Source organism: Molothrus aeneus, chromosome 4, assembly GCF_037042795.1.
Source record: "Molothrus aeneus isolate 106 chromosome 4, BPBGC_Maene_1.0, whole genome shotgun sequence".
Classification (NCBI taxonomy): Eukaryota; Metazoa; Chordata; class Aves; order Passeriformes; family Icteridae; genus Molothrus; species Molothrus aeneus.
The window spans coordinates 67,148,567-67,158,457 of NC_089649.1; positions in this window are offsets into that span (position 1 = coordinate 67,148,567).

Sequence of the window (9,891 nt, forward strand, 5' to 3'; positions counted from 1 at the left end):
CCAATACCTTTCCCTCTACCCCATAAATTACAACTCCATTGCAATGAGTTAGTGCTATAACAAAGACTTGCAATGCAGTGTATTTTAATAGACAAATTACTCTAAATTAAGCTCTAACCATCTGCTCCATTCTCATTTATGGCTCTAAAATGAACGTATTTTAAAATTATATCATTTAAAAATAATGCAAATGATTGAAGTCTGCAGTAAGGCTTCTGCATATTTGTTCATTCAGTGTAGCATAGTTATGGTAATAGTGATGTTTCTTCCTTGCTCCAGGCATGTATGAAGGAGAAAGTGGTTAATGCTTGATACAATAAATTTGCAGTTATTATGACGCATTAAGTATGTCAAAAAAGATATTTTACTCCTAGAGAGTTACACTGAATGTAAATCTCTGTATTGGAGCATCCTGATGGGATACCTGCAGGCAAAGCTTTAGCTAATTCTACAACTTGTAGGGGGTTAAGGATATCAGAGACATTAAGTGCTGACAACTGTAGTTTTAATATGCTGGGGAAATGAAGCTGTTCTATATCACTTTCTGTATTTGTTAACTGTTATGCCACCACCAGGGATCTCACTAGGATTTATAGAGAAAGAACATGCTGATTGCTATTTAGAGGGAAAACAGTAATTTTTTTCTCCAGTAGTAAATTGTGGTACAGACTGATGGAGCAGCAAAGAGGAGAAAAGACATTATATTCTCAAAGGATGGAGCTGGAAGTCCAAGTAAATCCCATTCCCTCTCATTGCCTCTCCGCTTTGTTTGTGTCTTCCATATTTTAAAAATATTGCATTAAATGCTTACATTGATCTCATAAGTGAGATAACTTTACTATTATTTTTGACTTCAAAAAAAAGCATCAGCAGTCTAAGAACATTTATCTCTGGCTTCATGTGACTGTAGCACTTACATGGGAGAGCACTTGTGGAAGGTGCTCAATATTATTCACCATGCAGAGACACCTTTTCTCCTGCCAGACTGGGCAGGCTTCTCATCTTATAGGAACATAAAACAAGATCAGCTGAAATGAGGAAGAGAGTCTGACCTGCAGATTGTGACCATATTCAGTTAAAAGATGGCATCAGTTTTACCAGTTTGCCATTTCAAAGGTAGCAATTTTGACTGGGCTAAATAATTGGGCTGCCTGCAGAGACAGAGGGAGGAGTGTCACAGGGCTGTTTCCTCCATGTGTTTTTAGTGAGGGTGAATTTCCTTTTGGAAGTGTTACTGTCTGTGGAGAGAGCCTGTTTGAGCCAGATGCTTCCCTGTTCCACAGCTAAAGTTAGACAAGAACACCAAAGTTACCATTCACTCATAGCACTCAGCAATGTCTCCCTTTCAATCATTTAGGGAATGGCATCAATGATTATAAAGGAACATTTGCTGATGGCTTTAGGAGGTATTAAGTTTGGAATGACTAATTTAGTCATATAATTAACAGAAATACGGTTTGTTTGGCAGAATAGGAAAAACACACTATAGAGATACTGATGGTAATTGTGAGGGCCAGTAATAGAAATCAAAATGTATCACTTTAATACATTACATCTCTGAGTCTGTCATTCCAAAGTAAGTGCCTCTTAAAACCAGATGCTCCCCCTGCAATATTTGATATGTGTTTATAATGGATGAACAAAGGAGGTATTATATCTTTTGTTATCACTAAGCACCAAGGTCAAATTCGGTAAGTAAGCAATGATTTCAGAGTTTTAATTATATACAAAATAATTCTGTTTAATTCCTGCAGAAATCTGTCTGCCTCTGGGAGATGTTTTGGAAGGGAGGGTTTTTAAATTGGCCATTTTTTTTAATCCTTCAGAAAACATAAATTTTAGTGTATGCATTCTTTTCTTAGCCTAGTAAATATTAGGAACATAATTCAGATCTTCCCTGTTTGATTGAGGGTGTACTGGAAGGACAAGGCATGGGACTTTTCTTCACACTGTAACATAGTAAAACTAACAAAAATGTATCTTCTGTAGAATATTAATCACTGGAATTACAAGATGTATTAATACAGGATAAAATGTGATTTTACTCTATCTAAATAAAACTTATTGACCTCTTCTTATTGAAGTTATTAAAATTTTTGTTTCCAGAGTCTTCAGAATTTATTTTTCAGTGGTTCATTTATTATTTAACATATGATTTCATTCTATTCCATTCAAATTTATAAACTAAACTTGTAACACTAAGAATTTTCCAATACACAGCTAAGAGCTGTGATTAAGGCTGTTTATTTCTGTTCATACTTTTCCATTCTCCACCCTATTGTTTGTAGTATTTTGTTTTGCCAGGATTTTAAAATGTCTTTTACTACATATCTTCTAATTAGGCAAAAATGTTAAGAAATGAATCTTGCATTTGGAAAAAGAAAGGCAGGAATCTTCCTTTCCTTTACTTTTCAAAACTTCCCTATAGATTTTTTTTTGGCCAGTTAATTTCATTTTGAAATCATCTTTTTGTTCAGTCTCACAAAACTCCTGGTTTTGGCAGATTTCTGAGAATCTGGTACTGTTCCACTCTTCCCAAGAGGAATGGATTCATCAGCAGGGCAAAGGTGAGGAGTTGAGAGTTCACAATAAATGAACATTCTTATATTATTTCATAATCCATACTGTGGATGTCCCTGCTATCTTGATGGAACCTTTTGGTACACGTGTGTACATGTTCAAAAGAATTCTTTTTTTTCCTCTGTGGGACCTGAATTTCTGCTCATGCAGCTCTCTATCAGAAGATTTTTCCTGGTGAAAAGGAGAAAATATGTTACAAGGGAAAAAGAGAAAATTCAACTTTCTCAAAATTACTAAAAATTTTTTCTAATTTTTACTAAAAATTATTTTCTAGAATTTAGTTCACTAACATTGATCTAGCTATATAAGTTAATGTGTTAGGGGTTCTTTTGATATTGTTTTGGGGTTTCTTGGGGCTTTTTTTAGTGAAAATTTTTTACTAGAAGAGAAACCACATTTAATTTTCCTCCTGTCTAAATTTTCCATTTGTATTTAGGAGGTGATAAGTTTGGGGCCATAGTGGCTATTACTGTTCTTTCTATGCCCTTTGAGAGTTCTAACTATGAAATGAAGCCAAAACTGCAGCTGCAGCAGCAAAAATGCACTTTTAAAATGAGAAACATCTTGCTGTTTTCCCCTTCCCCACAGTAAAATTTTGCTTAAGATGAAAAATTAAACACCATGTTACAATTAGGCCACAATCTATTAACACCTAATTTGGTAGAGATAAAATTAAATACAGGAACAGCAGATATTTTAATAGATTTTGTGTTTTGCACATATTATCACACATGCACCATTGTATGAAGTACTATGCATTCAGAAGAAAAAGAAATCTTGTGTTTTCAGTATTTTAACTCCTTATTCTTCAGTTTTACATTAATATTCTCAATTGAGAGCAATTTTATATACAAACATCATCCTGACATGAAATTTTGGTTCTATTTCATGCAATACTTTCTGTAAACAAAAATTAGATTCAGTGTGCAGAATCTAAGCTTTTTTCAGTGTGAGATATCAGCTTCATGTACTTTTAAAATTTCATTAATTCTAGCATTTGTCCTTTGAAGGGGTAATGATTTATTGTGTGTGGAAATTCCACAATACCCTATTTTGCTTTGACAGCTGTATTTATTCCAGTGAGCTAATGAATAGAAATCACAGTTGTTAAGATGGTTTTCTGATGTGTTGACAAAACCCAAATAAACAGCTGAAAATTACACACTTTAGTTTCAAAAAGGAAAAATGCTTTCCTTTCCTTGACTGCTCTTCAGGTATAGAATACAAGGATTGTCCATTGGAAAGGAAAATTAATCCAGGAAAATCTTTCACTTTAAAATGCATTTTTGTAATAGTTGCTTTTTAGGATTTGTCTGTAATATTTCTAAATTAAAGAGAAAAAACAAAACAGTTGAAGCAAAAATCATTCTATTATTTTCTTAGTTATTGGAATTACTTCCCACAGTGACTTAAGCAATGTGATTAAAGTGACTACTTTTCTTTCATAGTCTGATTTATACAGCAATCTATGATCTGAGATGTAGGAATGTTTAATCTAGCAGTTAAAGGCATAACAAGATATTACTGAAGCCGAAAGCAGAAGTCAGAAACATATAAACTGCCAATTAAATGCAACTTTGGAAAACATAATGAATCTGACCTTATTTTTGAGCATCTTGCTAGATGGAGGGCAATTAATGACTGACATTTCTTCTCATGGGAAGTGACAAACTCATAATCATTTGGAGTCTTGAAGTCAAAATTATGTGTCTTTGAAAAGAACATTCAACAGCCCTGTAAAAAAATTAAGAATGTTAATGTCAGTTTATGGTAAGAAAGAATAATAAATTCCCCACTATGAAATAGCAAGTTTTAGGTCCTTATTATTTAGAAGCTAGAAAATATGATTATAGTGGATTCTTCTGGTCTTAACAGACTGAGGAGCTACAAAAATCTGTTGAAATAATCCATGATATGAGTACAAGGAGGAGATAGAATTTTGCAATGAAGGATGACATTGTGGAGGCAGGCTGGTTTAGCAATTAGTGCATGGATTCACAAGTCAGAAATTCTACATTCTATTCCCATACCTGACATTGATTAGCAAGTCACATTAGGACTTATTATCAAAAGTCAGATATGCAGCTGATCATCTAATTAAGATCATCATGCCATTAGCATAAATGCATTTGCAAATCATGTATGCAGAGCTTTAGCCTTTGTTTAACCTTGATCTCTGATATGAAAGCAATCTATGATTCAACCCTCTCATTCCATAATTTGAGCAGCTCACAATTTTTTGATGTATTTATCCTCATCAGATCCTGTCAAACTGGATATTATTATTTATCCTTATTTTTAGAAAGTGGAAGTGCATCACAGAAATAGAAGGTTCTGAATTTTGAAGATACTTTAGCATTTAAAGATGCAGATAACCAATTAATGAAATTTTCATAAGTCCCAAAGATGATCATATCTCTAAGTCCTATATACATTTTAATGACATTTTAAGCACCTAAATTGTGTTTGAATTTGATCCTAAGTCTTGTGAGGGTCTATGAAATCAAAGTCCATTTAAAAACAGTGTCCACATGTGCAAGTAGCACAGACCAATATAAGCAAATTAATAAAATGAAACAGTTTGTAAGAAGGATCTGGCTGTTAGACACCTCAGGAGGCTTTTTTGCTGGTCTAGTTCTACTCATGCTTGCCAAAGATCACCTCCTACTCACTTTCATTCCAAAATTCAGTTTGTGTGGGAATCCAAGACCAGTCAGTAAATACAAAAAAACCCCCATTATTAAATGGGAATAATCAGGGAATTTGATTCAAAAATTGACAACCGAGCTAAAATGTTGATGTAGCCTCACCCTATGATTCTTAGAAACATAACAACCTAAGAAGTGTAAAAGTAATGGAATTTTGCCCTGAAAAAGTAGAGCATATTGATGTCCTTATTTGAAAATTTAGTACTAGTAAGCAGATTTGGTCATCTGAAAAGTATGAAAGGATTGTTTTGGAGTAGCTCACTGAAAACCTGGACAGAAACTGTTAAAACTAACCTTGGAAGAGATGTACTTGATTTATGGAAGTCTAGCCAGCTTAACAAAACAAAATACTTAGCACCTGTCCAGTCTGAAAATATTGCTGTATTCTGGGATTATTTGAGTAAGCATTCTCCATTTCTAGGCCAAGTTTATGAGAGAAAGCAATAATTTTCCATCTACTGCACTGCTCTCACACTTTAATGAATTTTCCATATTATGAGAAAATGGAAGAAGAAATGCATCATTTCAATGTTATTAAGTATATCAGTAAAACAAAATTAAACTTTCATGCAATAAGATGAAAGGAGATTAATATTTCAAAGAAAAAAAATGATTGAGAGCTTCATTCATTCTTTTGACTAAATTAATTTTGTCACTCTTATACATTCCAGAGGAATATCATGGACATATGAGAGGTGCTCTGTAGCTGGATATTTCTAACTTAAATATTTTATTTTTTCCAAAATATGACATGTTGTGCCTGTATATGCAAAAAAAACCCCAAAAACAAACAAACGATAGCAAACAGTTCTTTTGGCAACTGCATATGAGCAGCATTTCCTAAGCTATAGAGATCTCCTCCCTTCTTGTGCTTTGGTAAGGCTGACATACTTAAATAATAAACACACATGAGCAATACTCAAGAGAGGTCAGCAAAAGGATGCTGGAAAAGAAGGAAAGTTCATTGTTACCACAATGGCCTTTTCATGCTCTGAAATATTACATCATAGTTAAAAATGCAGGATGTAAACAACAGCTATTGAAAACACCCAAATGAACTGAATAGGGTCAGATGTTAGTAACTCAATATAAAAATCTATAAGACAATAAAAAATACTTCTTTTTATCTGAATTTTATGTATTTATGTGTGCTCTTTTTTTTTCTTTTATTTTCTGGGACTCCAGTTATGAGGTAACTACAATAAGGTTCCAGGCTTTTCTTGGCATGTTCCCAAATGAAGAGATATCTTAATCCACATCCTTTCCCTACCTTTATGTTTGAGTGAAAACTAGAGCCTTCAGGACTTGTACCAAACACTGTGGATGGCTCAAGAGAGTATTTTTTCACTCTAGAAAAGGAAGCTCCTTCTAGAGATTTTCCATATGTCACTACCAAAAGGATTTGTGATATCCTAATATGCCTGACCACACTCTTCTAGTCTGATGGATAAATTGAAGGAGGTAGGTTTCTAGAAGTATACCATTCTCCTTTTCTTTCAATACTGTGTATGCAGATACCTTGGCTGCCTTTTTAGTATGTTTGTGCTAATAATGCATATTCATTTACATTGTTAGTATAGCTTGGTAGATAATTGACAGGGTCCAAACCTAAAATTCCACATTACTCTGCCTTAAAAAGTACTTTGAAAAAATATATCTGCAGTTTTGATTTAAAACTAGTGAGAATACTCACAGTTTAATTAGCTAATTTTATAAGATTTCCTAGAAATTTTTCTCATGGGGTCTCTTTCCCTCCAGTTTTAAATCTGTGAGGGCTTTCAGACTTGGGGGCAAGATTAATATATTTTCAATCACAGCTGTTTGATTTCTTTGTGTTGCCTCTGCTGCTATGCAGAAAAGAGGATCTCTAGACATCTTGGAAATAGAAGGCCACTTAAAAAGAAAGAAGCTTCCTAGTATGCTGATCTATATACTTGTTATCTTGGAAGCTACTTAAAAATTTAAAATTTTAAAGAGAAAATATATTTTTTTTATTCTTTTACCACAGGCTTTTATTGTAATTTCTCTAGAGAAATCCTGTCTCCCTTTATTGAATACTAACAGGTGGGACATATTCTATATTCTCCAGTTTGATCTCTGAAGCCTCTGTCTTGGATTTCTCTTGAGGAATGGGAAGACTGGGAAGTGAAATGAACATGTCTACAGATCCTGGAAACATCTACCTATGGAGTTTTAATTTTATTTTTTGATAAAAGATCCTTATCCTCTCCGAAATGTATGAAGTTTATGAACAGCTGTTAAAAAGCAAAGGTTGGAGTTGGAAATCTGTTTCATTAAAGGCTGATAGGAGCTGATAAATATCCTAAATGCTCTCAATGGCTTCAGAATGGCAGTACCACAGTGGGTTTTAGTGAAAAATCACACATGTGGCATATGGAAATTCTCTGTAGAAAAATACATTGATCTTTGACATTTTGGGCATGAATGACTTGGTGTCTGCCAAGATAATTGCTACAATGGATTAAAAATACTAGGTCTGAATGGATCTTAAAGGTCAGTTCAGAAAGAATTTACAATGTACCTGAAGGAAACATGAACAAGGAAAAAAACCTTTCCACCATGTAAAGACATGATGTGTCTGCTTTGTGTATTGAGTGCCTAAGATAACAAGAAACAGACAGGAACCTGAAGCAGTGAGGAGTAGGGATGGACCAACATCACTCAGACCATGGTGAATCCCAGCAGAGGAAAGATCTCTCATGTTAATCAAAGTTGAAGCTGATAAACTACAGAAAATGGGATTTGGAATTCCTCAGTTTTGTGCAGATTATCCTAACTGATACAGTTCTGGAAATCTTACAGAGACCATGGAGGCTTTTGAGCTTACAAAAAAGATAAGGGATGCTTATATAACAGAGCCATTCTTATTACCAAAAGGCTTCAACTCCTGTTCTTTTTTACTTTCTCTCCCAACATCCAACAGATTTTTCTGGCGCATCCCAGACATTGTTCCTGCTGCAGGTGAGAACTTTAACTCAAAATTCCTTCATTCCTTCAAAATGCTATACATTTGGTAATAGCCACCTCTTTCACTGAGTTTTTCTGAAGTAGAAACTTTCTGAAGTTTGTTTTCCATGTGCACAGATAAGAATCAATCTCGTATTTCATTATTTTAGGAGGCAGTCAGATGCCATGACAACAGGTAGCAGTGCCTTGAGCTGGACAGAAAATTAGTCAATAGCTGTGAGAGGTGACTAAAAGATCAGACAAGAGGTAGGCATATTTTAATTATTTTGTGAGATCTATCCATCTGCTCTTTTCTGTACTGCCTAATACCAATTGTCATATCCTTATTCTGGACTATGACAGTGCAATCCACACTCTGAAAGATGAGGATGAGCAGAAGCCTGAACCACTCTGGCTCATGTATTTGCATCCTGTCTCCCCAGAAACCAGGACCTAGGGAGGGTTCATCAATCCAGGTCTCACCTCAGGTCTTACTCGAGTTAGGAAAATGAAAAGGATGCACATCTGAGCCAGAAAACCAGGAGAGACTTTGCAGTTTGGTTGGAAGCACTATAGACTGCCTCCAATTTTGACTGCTTTTTGCTTGATAGATGAAAAAACTGAGGTTTTTTTTCTTTTCTTTCTTCTTTGTGGTTGTTGGGGTTTTTTTTTCTTCTTGCTTTGTTTGAAAGGGTGTGACAGAACAGCAGAAGGGCTGCCTCTGCTTTTCCTGGCTGTGGCAGCTTGGGTCAGGTGGACTGTGGGGAGGAAAAGGAGGAGATTACAGTGTCTGCACACACATGGAAAGACTCCTGACAAAGCACATGTCTTGCCGTTTGCAAAGGAGCAGATCCAGGGCCAAGCCTCAGAGGTCAAGGAGAGGATACATTCCTAGAGACCCAGAGGGAGACTCCGAAGGTTGCAGCAACCCAGGAAGCAGTGCAAGCTGCTGGGCTCCAGAGCATCTGGAAGGAGAGCTCATTCTGAAAGGAAATAGAATGCAGGGGGAAGATTTGTTTTCCCAACTTTTGTTTATTGCATCATAAGACCTGCATTTGGTGTATTTATTAATGGGATGTCTGTGCTGTAACAAAACATCGAAGTTAGAATTACTTTAGTGGTTTGGGGGTGTTCATTCTGCAGATAAAATTGGTCCTACCTCAAGGTTCAGACCTCCTCAGAGTCCCATCAAAACCCCATCACGGCAAAAGTTTTTATATTTGCTTTCTGGGACTGAGGGCCTCTCTTCCTAATTCAGAAAAGACTAAAGAAACATTAGTAAATTATGGCTGGTGTAATTTATTTGGCCAGTCCTGCTGGTAGAAGGAGACAAATAGCTGTTATAATGGACTAGACACCATGGAAAAATAAGCTTGGTGTTTAATCTCTTGAAGCTGATCTAATTAGTGATGACAATTTGTCTTAGCTAGTACAAGAGATTTAAGAGCTGTGTGTAATGCTGGTATTGTTTCCTTCAATTTTTGACTGCTTTTCTATCTCTAGATGCTGAATTCAAACATTTCAGTCTTCCGAGAAAGCATTTATCATATAGTACACACTGTAAACAACATATATTTTCTATTCTATTTAAAATGTAATTTATCTATAAAATATGTGGTTCAAAATTCCAAACTCA